This window comes from Bos grunniens, chromosome 16 (assembly GCF_055505025.1).
Source record: "Bos grunniens cultivar Pamir isolate PY7600 chromosome 16, Bosgru_T2T1.0, whole genome shotgun sequence".
Lineage (NCBI taxonomy): Eukaryota > Metazoa > Chordata > Mammalia > Artiodactyla > Bovidae > Bos > Bos grunniens.
Window position 1 is genome coordinate 45,505,783 of NC_141180.1, and position 20,388 is coordinate 45,526,170.

Consider the following 20,388-nt stretch of genomic DNA (forward strand, 5'->3'; position numbering starts at 1 on the left):
AGAAGGGGACAACAGAGGATGAGATGACTGGATGGCATCACCAACTCAATGGACATGAGTTTGAGTGAACTCTGGGAGTTGGTGATGGACAGGGATGCCTGGCGTGCTGCAATTCAGGGGGTCGCAAAGAGTCAGACATGACTGAGTGACTGAACTGAACTGAATATAGAAAAAAGGAGAAAAAATATTGTGGAGGTGCATTTTTATAGGAGATTGGGCTCTCAAGTAAGTACATAAAGAAAAATCAAAGAAAGTTAAATGTATCCTTTTACATTTCTGAAGTTATCCATGAAGTACACATGGATGTGGATTTACAATCATGTAGGATTTTTAACCTAAAGTCTGAGAACCACCATGTAATCTAAAGAACAGAACAACAACAACAAAAACTGTGCCTACATGATTTATGCATGAACATGATTCTTCTTTTAAAGTAATTTCTTAAAGAGAAATAAACAATTCCATTGTTTCCACTTCATGGCAAAAAGATGGGGAAACAATAGAAATAGTGAGAGACTTTATTTTCTTGGTTCCAAAATTACTGCAGATGGTAACTACAGCCATGAAATTCAAAGACACTTGCTCCTTGGAAGAAAAGCTATGATGAACCTAGACAGCATATTAAAAACCAGAGACATTAATTTGTCAACAAAGGTCCATATAATCAAAGCTATGTTTTTTCCAGTTGTCATGTAAGGATGTGAGAGCTGGACAGCAAAAAAAAGCTGAGCACCAAAGAATTGATGCTTTTTAACTGTGGTGTTGGAGAAGACTCTTGAGGGTCCCTTGGACAGCAAGGAGGTCAAACCAGTTAATCCTAAACGAAATCAACCCTTAACACTCATTGGAAGGACTGATGCTGAAGCTGAAGCTCCAATACTTTGGCCACCTGATGTGAAGAGCTGACTCATTAGAAAAGACCCTGATGGTGGGAAAGAAAGATTGAAGGCAGGAGGAGAAAGGGATGACAGAGGATAAAATGATTGGATAGCATCACCGACTCAATGGACATGAGTTTGAGCAACTTCTGTGAGATGGTGAAGGACAGGGATGCCTGGCATGCTGCAATCCATGGGGTCGCAAAGAATCAGATAGGACTGATTGATTGAACAACAATTGATTCTACTTCTTCATCCTATTTTTATCTTTTTTTTAAAATTTTATTTTATTTTTAAACTTTACAATATTGTATTAGTTTTGCCAAATATCAAAATGAATCCGCCACAGGTATACCTGTGTTCCCCATCCTGAACCCTCCTCCCTCCTCCCTCCCCATACCCTCCCTCTGGGTCGTCCCAGTGCACCAGCCCCAAGCATCCAGTATCGTGCATCAAACCTGGACTACTTCATCCTATTTTAATATGAAATTTCCATGATCACATAAAAACAGAGCTTCAAAATTCATGAAGCAAAAACTGATAGAACTGAAAGAAACAAATTCACAACTATAGTTCAATATTTCAAGACTTTATGTAATCAATAGAACAGACAGAAAAGGTGAAAAAACAGGCGACTTCAACCATGGCACCAATTGATATTTATAGAATATTCATTCCAACAGTAGAATACACACATTCTTTTAAAGTGCATTGGGACATCCACGAAGTTGAACCATAATCTCAGCCATGAAACAAAACTTAAGAAATCATAAAAATTAAAATCTTACAAATTCTCATTATAATAGAATTAAACTTGAACTTAACAACAAAAAGAAACTGGAAAATCCCCAGATGTTTTGAAATTTAAAAACATGCCTCTAAATAGCCATGAACCAAAAAAAAAGTCACAATGGAAAACAGAAAAGATTTTTAATTGAATGAAAATGAAAACACATTATATCAAACATGATGGGATGCATTCAAGACTGCTTAGAGAAAAATCCATAGCATTAAACACTAAAATTTAAAAAGAATAATTTTCCATATTAAAAGTTAGGGAAATAAGAGCAAACTAAAGCCAAAATAAACAGAAGAAAGAAAATGACAGTCATGAAAAGAAACCAGTGGAACTAAAAACAGAAATATAGATAAAATCAAACATTCGTTCATGAAAAATAAACTAAACTATTGACAAATATTTAGCCAGTTTGATAAAGAGTAAAAGAGAGAAGATATAAATCGTCAACATTGGGGATACAAAATGCCCATCACTATAAACCTTAACAAATACTGAAAGGATAATAAAAATGTTACAAAGCAGATATTAAGCCATTTCTACCTACCCTTCAAATTTTTATGCTCAACTCAAAAACCTATTTATGAAGTTCATAGAAGATTTATTCATAATTTCAACCCAAATACCTTTAATAATCTCGTGGTTAAATAAACAATGATGCATCCATGAAATGAACTATGACTTGGCAATAAAAATAGAGCACTAATACCTGGCAATGCCATAGTTGAATCTAAAATGTTATATTAAGTGTAATAAGCTAGATTCAAAAGACTTCATGCAATATTACTCTGTATAAAAGGTATAGAATATTCTGGAAAAGACAATGTATAAAATATTGTATAAAATATTCTGGAAAAGATAAAATATAGGGACAGAAAACAGATAAAATGTTTGCAAGGATCAGAAAGAATGAACCTTAAAAACATGGAAGAATTTAGACATGTGTGAAGGGGGAGGGATAGAATGATATGGGGTAAAATATTCTTAGAAACCGCACAAAGAAGGGAGCTCAAGAATCAGGGTTAACAAATAACAGAAGAGAATAACTGGTTAAAATGGAAAGGATCCCACAGAAAGAGAACTCTGAAGAAGAAAAGGTCAAGCATTGTGATTGCCTGTGAAGTTCCAGAATGCTCTTTATCCTATAGTCCATGGGGAGGGGTGGGGACAGGTGTGATGTGCAAAGTCTTAAAACACACAGCACACATCATGAATGTGATGTGGGTACTGTACAGTTTTCTTGGTGAATAAGGGAGACATTCATTAGGCAAAAAAATAAAATCAAGGTAACTAGAGCACTCCTTCTTTCTCTCTAAAAAGCTAACAATTATGGTGTCTGCCAATTTAGAACAGAAATATTTAAAAATGAAAGAATCCAATTTAGGGAGCTCTCTTTAAAAGTTAGTGGATGTATCAACAAAAGAGAAGAGACCATTGTCTTAATTGCCTTTTTACTTTTTTTTCTTCTTCCCATCTGCTACAAAAAAAAAAATATAGCGAATATATTAAAAGAAATGTTAATGGAGGAAATATCATTAATGTTTTAAATTGGCTTTTCACAGAGTAACAATACATAAGCTGTAAAACAGAAAATATATTTAAATAGTATCAATAATAAAATGTTCCACTTGAGGGCTTTTAAATGTTTTATACTAAAAATTCATATTTAAACATCTTGCTCTCAGAAGTGCTGAGTTTCAAATAATATTCACATACATATACAGGCATACTGTATGTATACACATTTAGGTATACAAAAGTGAAATTATTTATTAATATTCTATCTATAGTCTTAAATTCAAGGATCAGCAACAGAATCCACAGATAGACCCCTACATTCATGTTAATCATTATTTTTGAACTTTTTTTTGCTAATTCATTAAATAATTAGCTAATGGAGAAAAATGGAAATTCATTATCTTGAACACTTCCTGACTCTAATTTTGAAGAAACTCCTAAAAAGGATTGTTGTTTTTCAGTTGCCAAGTCGTGTCTGACTCCTTTGCAATCTATGGACTGTAGCCCACAAAGCTCCACTGTCCATGAAATCCTCCAGGTAAGAATATTGGAGTGGGTTGCCATTTCCTTCTCCAGAGGATCTTTCCAACCCAGAGATCGAATGCACATCTCCTGCTTGGCAGGCGACACCAGAGAAGCCCAAAAAAAGGATTATAAGGTACCAGTAATGATAACAAGAGGTAATGGGTTTTGATAATTCACAGTTTGGGTGAAAAGAACTGTGGAGGAAATTTTCAAGACACTAGACTTTTCTCACAGCTGTGAAGCTCATTGCTCAAGCCAAAACTAAGCAGTAATGTCCCTTTTTTTGCATTTAAGCCCCATCTAATCTACTATCAAATTTAGTTGACTCCAAAATACATCTCCCCATCCTTATTATAACCAACCTGGTCCCACTTATCATTATTATGTCAAGAACTAATACAATACCTTTTCAAGTCTCCTGTTGCCATTCTTACTGTGTTATGATCCATTTGTCTCATGATGTAAAGAGTGAACTTCGAAAAATCTAATCAGAGGGTTTCACTCTTCTAAAAACTTCTCATTGGCTTCCCATCAGATCAGATCAGATCAGTCGCTCAGTCGTGTCCGACTCTGCAACCCCATGAATCGCAGCACGCCAGGCCTCCCTGTCCATCACCAACTCCCGGAGTTCACTGAGACTCACGTCCATTGAGTCAGTGATGCCATCCAGCCATCTCATCCTCTGCCGTCCCCTTCTCCTCCTGCCCCGAATCCCTCCCAGCATCAGAGTCTTTTCCAATGAGTCAACTCTTTGCATGAGGTGGCCAAAGTACTGGAGTTTCAGCTTTAGCATCATTTCTTCCAAAGAAATCCCAGGGCTGATCTCCCTCAGAATGGACTGGTTGGATCTCCTTGCAGTCCAAGGGAGAAGTTCTAATTTATGCAGAGAGTGTGGCTTCCCATACTCTCTGCATAAATTAGAACTTATTAACCATGATTTACATATCTATGTTTTATGGAACTCCCACCAGTGTGACTAACGTTATTCCTTGTCACCATCTTTTCACTTACCATGCTTACCCCATTGACCTCCAGTTCTTCAAATACACTGAGCTATTTCCTCCTCAGAACATTGGACTACCTACCACTCTGCCTGGAATTCTCTTCTTGCTCACCTACACATGTCAATCTTAAATAAATATCACCTCTTTGAACAGGCCATGTGACCACCAAATTTAACAATTCTCCAGTCACATTACATGATTCAACCTAATTTTTTTTTCCATAATGCTTCATGCTATCTTAAATTACCTCCTTTCTTCCTTCATTCATATTCTCTTTCTTTTTTCCTTCCTTTGTGAACTGAATGCATCTTCCACCCCCAATTTGGGGGTGGAATTTGTACTGAAGTTATAACCCCCAATACGATAGTACTTAGAAATAAACTTTTGAGAGGTAATTAAGGTGTATGCAGGTCAGGAAGCAATAGTTAGAACTGGACGTGGAACAGCAGATTGGTTCCAAATAGGAAAAGGAGTATGTCAAGGCTGTATATGGTCACCCTGCTTAATAACTTCTATGCAGAGTACATCATGAGAAACGCTGGGCTGGAAGAAGCACAAGCTGGAATCAAGATTGCCGGGAGAAATATCAATAACCTCAGATATGCAGATGACACCACCCTTAAAGCAGAAGAGGAACTAAAAAGCCTCTTGATGAAAGTGAAAGTGGAGAGTGAAAAAGTTGGCTTAAAGCTCAACATTCAGAAAACGAAGATCATGACATCTGGTCCCATCACTTCATGGGAAATAGATGGGGAAACAGTGGAAACAGTGTCAGACTTTATTTTTGGGGGCTCCAAAATCACTGCAAATGGTGACTGCAGCCATGAAATTAAAAGACACTCCTTGGAAGGAAAGTTATGACCAACCTAGATAGCATATTCAAAAGCAGAGACATTACTTTGCCAACAAAGGTCCATCTAGTCAAGGCTATGGTTTTTCCAGTGGTCATGTATGGATGTGAGAGTTGGACTGTGAAGAAAGCTGAGCACCGAAGAATTGATGCTTTTTTTTAAATTTTTTTTATTTTTAAACTTTACGATATTGTATTAGTTTTGCCAAATATCGAAATGAATCCACCACAGGTATACCTGTGTTCCCCATCCTGAACCCTCCTCCCTCGTCCCTCCCCATACCCTCCCTCTGGGTCGTCCCAGTGCACCAGCGCCAAGCATCCAGTATCGTGCATTGAACCTGGACTGGCGACTCGTTTCATACATGATATTATACATGTTTCAATGCTATTCTCCCAGATCTCCCCACCCTCTCCCTCTCCCACAGAGTCCATAAGACTGATCTATACATCAGTGTCTCTTTTGCTGTCTCGTACACAGGGTTATTGTTACCATCTTTATAAATTCCATATATATGCGTTAGTATACTGTATTGGTGTTTGGAGAAGACTCTTGAGAGTCCCTTGGACTGCAAGGAGATCCAACCAGTCCATTCTGAAGGAGATCAGCCCTGGGATTTCTTTGGAAGGAATGATGCTAAAGCTGAAACTCCAGTACTTTGGCCACCTCATGCGAAGAGTTGACTCATTGGAAAAGACTCTGATGCTGGGAGGGATTGGGGGCAGGAGGAGAAGGGGACGACAGAGGATGAGATGGCTGGATGGCATCACCAACTCGATGGACGTGAGTTTGAGTGAACTCCGGGAGTTGGTGATGGACAGGGAGGCCTGGCGTGCTGCAATTCATGGGGTCGCAAAGAGTCGGACACGACTGAGTGACTGAACTGAAGGTCAAAATAGATGGGAAAAAAGAGGAAACAGTGACAGATTTTATTTTCTTGGACTCCAAAATCACTGCAGACAGTGACTACAGACACGAAATTAAAAGACACTTGCTCCTTGGAAGAAAATCTATGACAAAATTGACAGCGTACTAAAAAGCAGAGGTATCACTTTGCCAACAAAGGTCTGTATAGTCAAAGCTGTGGTTCTTCCAGTAGTCATGTATAGATGTAAGAGTTGGACCATAAAGAAAGCTGAGCACCAAGAAATTGATCCCTTCAAACTGTGGTGCTGGAGAAGACTATTGAGAGTCTCTTGGACAACAAGGAGATCTAACCAATCAATCCTAAAGGAAAGCAACTCTGAATATTCATGGAAGGGACTGATGCTGAAGCTCCAATACTTTAGCCACCTAATGCGAAGAGCTGGCTGAATAGAAAAGATCCTGATGCTGGGAAAGATTGAGGACAGGAGGAGAAGACGGTGAACGAGGATGAGATGGTTGAACTCAATGGACATGAGTTTGAGCAAACTCCAGGAGATAGTGAAGGACAGGGAGGCCTGGGTTGCTGCAGTCCATAGGGTCACAAAGAGTCAGACAAGACTAAGTGACTGAACAATGACAACAAAGGTCAAAAGGATGAGGCCCCTATTATGGGATTAGTGTACTTATAAGAAAAGGAAGAGTGAGAGAGACAGAGATCGCCACATGCACACTTTAAGGAAAGACAAGGTGAGAACAGAGGGTGAAGGCAGCTATTTGCAAACCAGGAAGAGAACTGTTTGCAAGACCAGGAAACAAGTTGGCTGGCATCTTGATCTTGCACATTCCCCAGCCTCCAGAACTGTGATATTTGTTCCTTTCTTCCCTCCTTCTTTCCTTTTTTCTTTTTCCTTCCCTTCCCCTCCTTTATTCCCTCATTCCCTTCCTTCCATCTGTTCCTCCCCCTCCTTCTCTCTCTCCTCCTACCTACCTTCCTTCCTTCTCTGCTTTTATCCTTTAAAAAGTAAGAATCAAATATGAGATATTTTGCTTACCACTATGCCAGGAATAGAGAAAGCACTTAAAAATGTGTTTACATACTGATATCATAGAGATAGCTACAAATCTGATTGTTCATTCAGTGAATATTTATAAAGCGACTACATATTCCAAACACTGAAATATGAGACAGAAAATACCATTGTCTTCATGCAGCCCACACTGAGCTGGACAGAGAACAAACAAGAAAATGAACAAGAAGAAAATTTCAGCCTGCAATAATTGCTGGTAATAAAATAAGAGGTACTGGCAAAGAGCTTTACAATGGGCATTTTCAAAAGGGTTCAGTAACCAAACTCACCAAAAAATCAAGTGAAGTGTTCAAGTAAAAATGTTTTGCAAAATTTTTATATCTCAGTCCCCTAAATCAATCAACAGAAGCAGTTAATTGTCCATAAAACTCCTCAAATGGAAGGTTCACTGAACTGCTGCCCTAGGAAAAGAAAATAATGGCTCAGTGCTCAAGATTAAAGAGTAGACTGATTCTTTCTTCTTTATGTATTGTGGGGTTTTGAGTAGAAACTCTGACATCATTGCTGCTGCTGCTGCTGCTGCTAAGTCGCTTCAGTCGTGTCCGACTCTGTGCGACCCCATGGACAGCAGCCCACCAGGCTCCCCCATCCCTGGGATTCTCCAGCCAAGAACACTGGAGTGGGTTGCCATTTCCTTCTCCAATGCATGAAAGTGAAAAGTGAAAGCGAAGTCGCTCAGTCGTGTCCGACTCTTAGCGACCTCATGGACCGCAGCCTACCAGGCTCCTCCGTCCATGGGATTTTCCAGGCAAGAGTACTGGAGTGGGGTGCCGTTGCCTTCTCTGGACATCACTGCATTCTGTTTTCCTCTCTAAAATAAAAATAGTAGTAATTCTTAGTATTTGTTTAGGACACAATTCTTCTCACTTGGCCTTTGCCTCACACTCTACATCTCACGTTCATGTCTGAGTCAACCAATGATCACTGGAATGAGACTACTGTGACACGCTCAGTGATGTCCACAGATCAGGAGGCATTTCCAGAACCACACCAGTATTCTCTTTTTGAAGATGGAAGAAAGACAGTGACAATGAGCATCCCAATGAACTGGTCTAATTTCAACCCTTAGCCCTTCCCAGTTAGCCATATCCCCATACAATTTCCTTTTCCATGACAAAGAGGAACATTCCAGGTAAATAGGATACTATAGTTTCCCTATTCCAACTGTATGTCCCAAGCCAGTGCCACACCAGAATCAGAAACAATATCCCAAACATGCTCAAAATACTACAGAAATTCTGTGTTCAAGCAATGGTTTTGTTCTTTCCAATGTGCCGAGGTGGTCTAGAACATAGGGAAGAAACCCTGAGAGATTTGAAAATATAATTAACAGAGAGATATTCAGGTGAGGTAAGAGGAGCTTCATTGTTTTAATGGCACTATCAGGCAGTGAAAGAACTTGCCAAAGAGATCACAGCACCACAGTTGAAAATCTCGGAGCACTCAGGCAGAAGTGGAGCTCCTATGAAGGCAGAGGCCTCTATCAACACCAAGTCTCTGGATGCAGGATCTACTGCACATGGAGTACAGGTGGAATGGTAATAAAGTCTGGTCAACTTTTTGCTGGTTGAGCATCTCTCTCCAAAGAAAACTGATTACTAAATCAGTGTCAACCTGGAGCAATGTCTCTAGTGGTCTGCTGCAGGTCACTGTCCAACTTGACACCTTTAACAGAGACTTAACAGCCTGGGGCACACAGATGACACACTTATCACATGCGAAATAATGCACAGTCCAGAAGAATACAGCATGAATTGGGTAAGAGTATCTTGATTCAGATAATGTGGCATAACGGATCTTTAATGAGATTCTATTTAGTAAATCCAAACCTTTCCCTTAAAGATAAAACAAAACCCCAGAATGGATAGGAAGAAAGTTATTGAACATCAGTACGATTAAGACTTAGGAATCTTAACTGATCATTAATAAGGAGCACACGGTAAAGAATCCACCTGCAATGTGGAAGACCTGGGTTCAATCCCTAGGTTCAGAAGATACTCTGGAGAAGAGATAGGCTACTCAGTCCAGTATTCTTGCCTGGAGAATCCCATGGACAGAGGAGCCTGGTGGGCTACAGTCCATGGGGTTGCAAAGAGTTGGACACAACTGAGCAACTAAGCACAGCAATAAGAATAATAATAAAATCATAAAATAATAGCAGCTAACAAATATCAAGGGTTTAACATGTACTGAGCACTGCTCTAGTCATTTAAAGTGTCTAATATTTCAAAATCATTAATTCATTCACTCTGTACAAAACCCTTGAAGCGTAATAAATTACTGGCATTCCCATTCTATAAGTGAAGAAACTGAAGTACAAAATAACTTAAAATGCATCAATATTGAAATTGTCAAAAATATTAATGTGATCTAAGAGCCAGACACAACTTAGCAACTAAACCACCACCACCAAGCGTTGTTAAAGAATAATGCCCAGAACAAGAGAATTAATAATGCTTCTCTAGTTTCCCCACATCAGCCTGCACTGAAAGTATTCTGTTGTAGGAAAAATTGAGTCTCTCTTTAACTCTCTTTAAGAGAGGCTATGCAACCACTAGATTGGTAAATTTAGACCTTTCTGTTATTTAACAGAAAGAGAAGAACATAACAGCTTGCAGGGGTCCTCAAGCCTTGGGCTGTCCACCTGGTGTCTGCACTTCTGCAAGGAGTGGTCATAGAAATAATAGCAGGCACATTCCACAGAGTGTTTACTTTGTTTCTCAAATTACAAAGAACAAGGTTTAGATGTGAAGGACAATAAGAAGAGACTTAATAATAGTCAATAAAAAGATTTCTAGTGGGAATCAAACCTTGTGGAGGATTAACAAGCTGTAGACACAAGATGACATAGAACCAAGTGATTGCCAAGGATCATTATGCTGTGAGTCTATCAATAAATTAAAGGCACTGTTTTGGTAACACATCAGCATAATTAAATCCAAGGCTAACAGTATATTATGGTTACCAAACCAAAAGTCCTCTGAGAAGGCCTCCACTTACACCTCTGTGTGTTTCAGTTAAATTCAATAAACATTTATTGACTTTTATATGCCTGACTACCCATAGGCAGGGATCATGACTTACTCATAAGCTTATAGCTTACTTTCCCCTGAACAAAGTAACTATTTTAAGAGAATTCCCATCTACTAATTTGAAATATGCTACAAATAGTTATTTCAAGAGTATACTGACATAAAGCAAACTTATAACCATAAGAATTTGAACTTAGGCACACATTACCTTGACCTTAATTGTTTTCAACAGTCCCTAAATCCATTTTACATTAGTTTTAAATTGCCTTTCAGAATAATGCATGTTCTGGATAAATAAATTAATTGAATTAAAGGTTGCATCTTTTATTTTCCTGCATAATCTGATTTGGGTAATTTTACTTTTCTGAAGCTTAGTTCAGATATTTTTTGCTTTGATTGAGCTGTTTGTTTTCTGTGTGCTTGCTGTTTTTTTTGTTTGTTTGTTTACTATTAAAATTTTCTCCTAAATTATGTTTTTGTCATTTTCATTCCATTTTTGCCATCTCACTATATTCCCATTTTGCATAATGTTCATGCTAGTTCCTGGAGTGTGTCATCAAGTCGCTAACAAAATCACTCATAGAACATTGTTCTAACAACTGTTCACTTTATTTCCTTCTAAAATAATAAACTGCTGTTATCTGAATTTTAGGGAGCTAACTATGTGGTTTCTATTTCTTTTAGTCAGCACAACCCTTTTTTGTTGGTACAATATTTTCCAATATTTTAGTGGCACAGGAAGATTAAGTAACTTGTCCAAAGTGTTAGAGTTAGTTAGTGATGGAACTAAACTCATTAATTCGTCAGGCTATCCTCTTCTAACTATCCCAACCCCACCCTAAAATGAAAGATAGGCATAGTATAGTATCAAGTAGATAACAGTTTCAATATTATCTTTAAACAATGCATTTCATTCTTAAAACAGCAACTTTATTGTAAAGTTTAGAAACCCTTAACCTTCGTAAGTAAAGACCCCATTACTCTAGCTCAGTGGCAAGAAATGCAAAGCATGGGGACCAAGGCATTCAGAGCAGAGGTAAGTCTCCTCTGTACGCAACAAAAGAAAAAAAAATCACAAAAGACTTTGCAGCCAAGGCTATTCTTGCATATGGCTGGTAGTCATAAAGGTGTTTTTTGTTTTTTGTTTTTTTTAATAGCATCTGCTATACCAGTTTTGGGGGCTTCCAAGGTGGCACTAGTGATAAAGAATCTGCCTGCCAATGCAGGAGACGCAAGAGACATGGGTTGGATTTCTGGGTTGGGAAGACCCCCTGGAGAAGGGGCTGGCTACCCACTCCAGTATTCTCACCTGGGAAATCACATGGACAGAGGAGCCTGGCACATTACAGTCCATGGAGTCTCAAAGAGTAAGACACGACTAGCCACTGACCACACAACACCACACAGCTGTATCAGTTTTATTTATACAAAACAACCAAAACAATCTTTTATAAGTAACCACACCTAGAGCAGTTTGAACTTCCTAAATGAAAAGTGTCTCTGTATTTCACCAAGTTTTAGTTCACGGAGGTAATATAGTTGGGTATCATGGTCTCAAAGAAAGAAAACTGGACCAAGACTAAAAAGAAATGGCTCAGAATCATTGTTCTGTCTCATGGCCTCAGTTGCTTAATCTGGAAAACAACTGCGTTTTTCACAGGCTTCTAAGAACCCAATATAATGATGTTAGGTGAAAAGCATTCAGTGTAAGGTGACAAGTCATACAAGCAGAAAACCAGTATCACCATAAAACTCCTAGAAGATAAAATAGGAGAAAAATCTAGACAACTTTCAGTCTGAAAATGATATTTTTTAGATACAAGACCAAAGGCACAATCCATGAACAAGAGAATGAAAAAGCTAGACATCATTAAAATTTACTGCTCTGCAAGAAACGAGTCAAGAGAATTAGAAGACAAGATTGGGAGAAAATATTTTTGCGGAAAAAAATCTTATAAAGGACTGTCATCCAAAATATACAAACAACTCTTAAAACTCAACAGTAAGAAAACAACTTGATTGTAAAAATGGTCAAAGAGCTGAACAAATACCTCATCAAAGAATATAGGCAAATGGCAAATGAGCATTTGAAAAGATGGTCCATATGTTCCATATGATATGTAACCAGGGAAATAGAAATTAAAACAATGAATTATCACTTCGCCCCTTTTTAAATGACCGAAGTTCAGAAAACTGACAACTCTTAATGTTGGAGAGGACGTGGAACAGTAGGCACTCTCACCCATTGCTGGTGAGAATGAAAAATGGTACAGCCATTTTCAAAGACAGTTTGGCAGTTTCTTACAAAATTAAACATACTCTTACTACACAAGCCGGGCTTCCCAGGTGGCACTAGTGGTAAAGAATCCTCCTGCCAATGCAGGAGAAGCAGGAGATTTCGGTTCAATCTTTGGGTCGGGAAGACCCCCTGGAGTAGGAAATGACAACCTGTTCCAGTATCCTTGCTGGGAGAATCCCATGGACAGAGGAGGCTGGCCGACTATACTCCTGGGGTTGCAAAGAGTCAGACACGACTGAGTGTTTGACTACATTGTTACACAAGCCAGCAACTGTACAAAAGAATTTAAAACTACATATACACAAAACCTATACACTAATGCCTACAGCTGCTGCTGCTGCTGCTAAGTCGCTTCAGTCATGTTCGACTCTGTGCGACCCCATAGATGGCAGCCCACCAGGCTCCCCCATCCCAGGGATTCTCCAGGCAAGAACACTGGAGTGGGTTGCCATTTCCTTCTCCAATGCAGTAAAGTGAAAAGTGAAAGGGAAGTCGCTCAGTCCTGTCCAACTCTTAGCGACCCCGTGGACTACAGCCTACCAGGCTCCTCTATCCATGGGATTTTCCAGGCAAGAGTACTGGAGTGGTTTGCCATTGTCTTCTCCAATGTCTACAGCAGCTTTATTCATATCTGTCAAAGCTTGGAAGCAACCAAGATGCCCTTCAGTAGGTGAATGGATAAACTGTGGTACATTCAGACAACCGAGTATTATTCAGCACTAAAAAGAAATGAACTATCAAATCACAAAAAAACCTGGAGGAAATTAAATGCATATTACTAAGTAAAAAAAGCCAGTCTGAAAAGTTACATACTGTATGATTCAACTATATGACCTTCTGGAAAAGGCAAAACTATGAGAGAGTAGAAAGATCAGTAGTAGCCAGGGGTTAAGGGGAAGGGAAGGACAAATATGTGAACCATGAATGAAGGATTTTCAGGTCAGTGAAACTACTGTATATGATACTGTAATGATGAGTACAAGTCATTTAAAATTTTCCTAATCCCATAAAATATACAAGACTAAGGGTGAGCCCTAATGTACACGATGGACTTTGGGTAACAATGATATGTCACTGTAGGCTCAACAATTTGTGACAAATGTAGCACTCTGGTGAGTGATATTGATAAAAAAAAAAAAAAGGAGGCTATGTGTGTGTGGTGAGGTGGGTGAGTCACACTCACACACACACATACCTTCCATTCTATTTCACTATCTAAAATTGCTCTAAAAAATAAAATCTATTAGAAAATCAATATCATTACCAGTAATTAAATTAATTCAGTCAATAAAAATTATAATTAACCCTATCAGATTTATACTATGAGGAGACAGTTTATAGTTTATAGATACTCTAACATCAAAATGTAATACTTGCATATTTGTCTTTTGGGATAATGTGTGTCACTGCTAAGCTTTCATCTTCAGAGCACAGTAAGCAGAGATGGCTTCACAGACATGTAGCCTGAGCAGTCATACAGGGCAACATGTTTAGAAGGCCCTGTGCTTCTAAGACATGCTCTGCTCTCTCCAACCTGAAATCTAATTAGTATCTGAACAAGGGGCCTTGCATTTTCATTTTGCACTAGACCTCACAAATTATGTAGCCAGTCCTGCCAGTGACGATACAAGCTGAATCTGGGGGAGAAAGAGAAAGAGGTGGGCTTTGAGGAGGAAGTTCCTGGTTGTCTGAGCAGGAAAGGCCCTCAGTTGTACTGGACTGCAGCACTGAATCAGAACCCTAGGGACCTTGGATATCAGTCAGTCCCACCTTCTCATTTCAGTTGAAGACACTGAGGCCTCCAGAATTTTGGTGACTTTTCCAAGGTCCCCAGCTCATCAGCGGTACACTCTGCATTCTGTCTAATGAATGACTTGCCCAGGAAAATAAAGAGATCTTGTAGGAACAGCTTTGTATCCCAGGTTATAAATATTGCTTCCAGAATCAACACATCCTTCTATTGCTCCTTGGTCTGAGCTCCATTTATTTGGGAACTCTCTCACATTTCCCCAAAGTTCCTGGTATCAGTTACTGAGAAAATGGGTCAAACCTTATATTAATCCAAGTGTGTGTTTTTTTTTTCCCTTTTTCTATTTACCCTCAATTATTTTCAGCTTCCTGGTGAAATACACCTGAGAATAACCTCCAGCCACATACTGTGGACTGTGCTTTGATGCTGCTGACTTGGAAAGCATTTGGAATGCATTATTTATCTATTAAACTGCTCCTGAAGGATAAGGACTTATTGCTAGGTAATGTCTTGTTTACAAGCATGTCCTTGGGTATCAGATATGGGCTTTCATTACCAATCATAAATCTCACTTGAGGTGGCAAAGCACTGAAATATCTCTGCTCCAATTATTACTTTGTGCCCATCTCATACAAATCAGAATGAATCCTGAATGCAAATCAAGTTATCTATCTTAGGTTGTCATAACTCATGTGAAACTGGACCATATATGACAGGAAGTGAAACTTAGCCATAGGAATGGAAAGAAGAAAAACCCCTTGAATTCTGTATAAACATTACTGGAAAAACAAACAAGCAAACAAAAACATTAGTCAACACCCACCTCCCTCCTCAGAGTCACACTCAACATCATTACTGAATTTTTCGGTACTCCTCTTTATAGCAGTCTTTTAATTGCCACCATAAAGATTAGGACATGAACTCTTACCACAGTTTACCTTGAATATTAATAATATTAATAAATTACTATAATAAGCTAACAATATTAATATTAAACCACTTATACATAATGTAAGTATAATTCTATTACAGACTTTGCAATTCTTTTGCTATTGTTTAAAGTACATAGAGTCGCAAAGAGTTGGACACAGCTAAGTGACTAAACATGTATGCAGGCAAAGTACACTCACCCATGTTCAGTCAGGCAGTCAGTTCAGTCGCTCAGTCATGTCCGACTATTTGCAACCCCATGGACTGCAGCATGCCAGGCTTCCATGTCCATCGCCAACTCCCAGAGCTTGCTCAAACTCATGTCCATTGAGTCAGTGATACCATCCAACCATCTCATCCTCTGTCATCCCCTTCTCCTCCTGCCTTCAATCTTTCCCAGCATCAGGGTCTTTTCCAAGGAGTCAGTTCTTCATATCAGGTGGCCAAAGTATTGGAGTTTCAGCTTCAACATCAGTCTTTCCAATGAATATTCAGGACGAGTTCCTTTAGGATTGACTGGTTGGGTCTTCTTGCAGTCCAAGGGACTCTCAAGAATCTTCTCCAACACCACAGTTCAAAAGCACCAATTCTTTGGCGCTCAGCTTTCTTTATGGTCCAATTCACACCCATACATGACTACTGGAAAACCCATAGCTTTGACTAAACAGACCTTTGTCGCCAAAGTAATGTCTCTGCTTTTTAATATGCTGTCTAGGTTGGTCATAGCTTTTATTCCAAGGAGAAAACCCATGTTATTAACCCCATAAATACACTGTCATTAGTTTAGGTATAGACATTCAGTTGACTTCAAATAATTTTAGAAACTAAAACATTAATTATATTTATCTGCATATCAAAAAATGTCCTTTGCTTTTTTTCCCCTGTATTTCTAAGTTTCCTGAATACTGAATACTTTAGCCTGAATACTCTGTTTTACCATATCTAGAATTGCAGACATATCAGCCACAAATTCAGTTGTTATTTATCTGAAAATGTCTTTATTGTGGGCTTCCCAGGTGACTCAGTGGTAAAGAATCCACCTGCCAATGCAGGAGACACAGTTTAATTTCTGGGTTGGGAAGATCCCCTGGAGAAGGAATTGGCAACCCACTGCAGTATTCTTGCCTGGGAAATCCCATGGACAGAGGGGCCTGGCAGGCAACAGTCCATGGGGTCACAAAGAGTTAGACACAACTTAGTGACTGAGCACACACACATGTCTTTATTGTGCTTCTATTTTTTTTAGATATGATGTTGTTTAGTACAGATTTCTAGATCAACAATTTTTTCCCCCAATACTTGAAAGATATCATTCCATTTTGTCTGGCCTCAACTATTTCCAATGACATGTCTTTAAAAATTTTTAAACTCTCATCATGTTTATCCAAGATGTAATGTTTCTTTTTTCCTCTGGTTGAACTTAAGATTTTATTTTAATCTCAGGACTTCAGTAGATGCACCTATGTATGGTTTTCTTTACATACATTGGCTAAGATTCTTAGAGATTCTTCTTCTTCAGCATGTGTGGCAGAAATTTTATTACAGACAAAAGAACAGAGAAAGCTTCTGACACAGACATCAGAAGGGGGGTGGAGAGTGCCCCCCCCCATAGTCTTATCAAGGCCTTATATACTTTTAACAGACCCACTCCCACAACATACATCTTTTTTTTTTTTTTTTTAAACTTTACATAATTGTATTAGTTTTGCCAAATATCAAAATGAATCTGCCACAGGCGTACATGTGTTCCCCATCCTGAACCCTCCTCCCTCCTCCCTCCCCACACCATCCCTCTGGGTCGTCCCAGTGCACCAGCCCCAAGCATCCAGTATCGCGCATCGAACCTGGACTGGCAACTCGTTTCTTACATGATATTTTACATGTTTCAATGTCATTCTCCCAAATCTTCCCACCCTCTCCCTCTCCCACAGAGTCCATAAGACTGTTCTATACATCAGCGTCTCTTTTGCTGTCTCGTACACCAGGTTATTGTTACCATCTTTCTAAATTCCATATATATGCGTTAGTATACTGTATTTATGTTTTTCCTTCTGGCTTACTTCACTCTGTATAATAGGCTCCAGTTTCATCCACCTCATTAGAACTGATTCAAATGTATTCTTTTTAATGGCTGAGTAATACTCCATTGTGTATATGTACCACTGCTTTCTTATCCATTCATCTGCTGATGGACATCTAGGTTGCTTCCATGTCCTGGCTATTATAAACAGTGCTGCGATGAACATTGGGGTACACATGTCTCTTTCCCTTCTGGTTTCCTCAGTGTGTATGCCCAGCAGTGGGATTGCTGGATCATAAGGCAGTTCTATTTCCAGTTTTTTAAGGAATCTCCACACTGTTCTCCATAGTGGCTGTACTAGTTTGCATTCCCACCAACAGTGTAAGAGGGTTCCCTTTTCTCCACACCCTCTCCAGCATTTATTATTTGTAGACTTTTGGATCGCAGCCATTCTGACTGGTGTGAAATGGTACCTCATAGTGGTTTTGATTTGCATTTCTCTGATAATGAGTGATGTTGAGCATCTTTTCATGTGTTTGTTAGCCATCTGTATGTCTTCTTTGGAGAAATGTCTATTTAGTTCTTTGGCCCATTTTTTGATTGGGTCATTTATTTTTCTGGAGTTGAGCTGTAGGAGTTGCTTGTATATTTTTGAGATTAGTTGTTTGTCAGTTGCTTCATTTGCTATTATTTTCTCCCATTCTGAAGGCTGTCTTTTCACCTTGCTCATAGTTTCCTTTGATGTGCAGAAGCTTTTAAGGTTAATTAGGTCCCATTTGTTTATTTTTGCTTTTATTTCCAATATTCTGGGAGGTGGGTCATAGAGGATCCTGCTGTGATATATGTCAGAGAGTGTTTTGCCTATGTTCTCCTCTAGGAGTTTTATAGTTTCTGGTCTTACGTTTAGATCTTTAATCCATTTTGAGTTTATTTTTGTGTATGGTGTTAGAAAGTGGTCTAGTTTCATTCTTTTACAAGTGGTTGACCAGATTTCCCAGCACCACTTGTTAAAGAGATTGTCTTTAGTCCATTGTATATTCTTGCCTCCTTTGTCAAAGATAAGGTGTCCATATGTGCGTGGATTTATCTCTGGGCTTTCTATTTTATTCCATTAATCTATATTTCTGTCTTTGTGCCAGTACCATACTGTCTTGATAACTGTGGCTTTGTAGTAGAGCCTGAAGTCAGGTAGGTTGATTCCTCCAGTTCCATTCTTCTTTCTCAAGATCGCTTTGGCTATTCGAGGTTTTTTGTTTTTCCATACAAATAGTGAAATTATTTGTTCTAGCTCTGTGAAGAATACTGTTGGTAGCTTGATAGGGATTGCGTTGAATCTATAAATTGCTTTGGGTAGTATACTCATTTTCACTATATTGATTCTTCCAATCCATGAACATGGTATATTTCTCCATCTATTAGTGTCCTCTTTGATTTCTTTCACCAGTGTTTTATAGTTTTCTATATATAGGTCTTTAGTTTCTTTAGGTAGATATATTCCTAAGTATTTTATTCTTTCCATTGCAATGGTGAATGGAATTGTTTCCTTAATTTCTCTCTCTGTTTTCTCATTATTAGTGTATAGGAATGCAAGGGACAAACCATTAGCCAGACTCATCAAGAAACAAAGGGAGAAAAATCAAATCAACAAAATTAGAAACGAAAATGGAGAGATCACAACAGACAACACAGAAATACAAAGGATCATAAGAGACTACTATCAACAATTATATGCCAATAAAATGGACAACGTGGAAGAAATGGACAAATTCTTAGAAAAGTACAACTTTCCAAAACTCGACCAGGAAGAAATAGAAAATCTTAACAGACCCATCACAAGCATGGAAATTGAAACTGTAATCAAAAATCTTCCAGCAAACAAAAGCCCCGGTCCAGACGGCTTCACAGCTGAATTCTACCAAAAATTTAGAGAAGAGCTGACACCTATCCTGCTGAAACTCTTCCAAAAAATTGCAGAGGAAGGTAAACTTCCAAACTCATTCTATGAGGCCACCATCACCATAATACCAAAACCTGACAAAGATCCCACAAAAAAAGAAAACTACAGGCCAGTATCACTGATGAACATAGATGCAAAAATCCTTAACAAAATTCTAGCAATCAGAATCCAACAACACATTAAAAAGATCATACACCATGATCAAGTGGGCTTTATCCCAGGTATGCAAGGATTCTTCAATATCTGCAAATCAATCAATGTAATACACCACATTAACAAATTGAAAAATAAAAACCATATGATTATCTCAATAGATGCAGAGAAAGCCTTTGACAAAATTCAACATCCATTTATGATAAGAACTCTCCAGAAAGCAGGAATAGAAGGAACATACCTCAACATAATAAAAGCTATATATGACAAACCCACAGCAAACATTATCCTCAATGGTAAAAAATTGAAAGCATTTCCTCTAAAGTCAGGAACAAGACAAGGGTGCCCACTTTCACCATTACTATTCAACATAGTTTTGGAAGTTCTGGCCACAGCAATCAGAGCAGAAAAAGAAATAAAAGGAATCCAAATTGGAAAAGAAGAAGTAAAACTCTCCCTATTTGCAGATGACATGATCCTCTACATAGAAAACCCTAAAGATTCCACCAGAAAATTACTAGAAATAATCAATGACTATAGTAAAGTTGCAGGATATAAAATCAACACACAGAAATCCCTTTCATTCCCATACATCTTAAATTAACAAGATTAGAACTCTAGAAAGGTCTTACCAGACCCACTCCCACAACATACATCTTAAGATAACAAAATTAGTCAGAAGGTTCCTTTTAAGAAGGAGAAACATGTCTTGGAGCAAGA

At 38.5% G+C, this 20,388-nt stretch overlaps 1 protein-coding gene across 12 annotated transcripts in view; it reads right to left on the bottom strand.

The window, feature by feature from the left end:
• The window catches only part of RGS7 (regulator of G protein signaling 7), a 525,872-nt gene that overhangs the window by 318,906 nt on the left and 186,578 nt on the right, over positions 1-20,388 (bottom strand). For 2 of the 12 annotated variants that reach the window (XM_086342665.1, XM_086342664.1), the window contains exon 3: positions 8,247-8,338. The exons of the other annotated variants lie outside the window; for them this stretch is intronic. The gene's annotated coding sequence lies outside the window, so the exon portion shown is untranslated. The remainder of the gene's footprint in view (positions 1-8,246; positions 8,339-20,388) is intronic. 12 annotated transcript variants of the gene reach the window in all.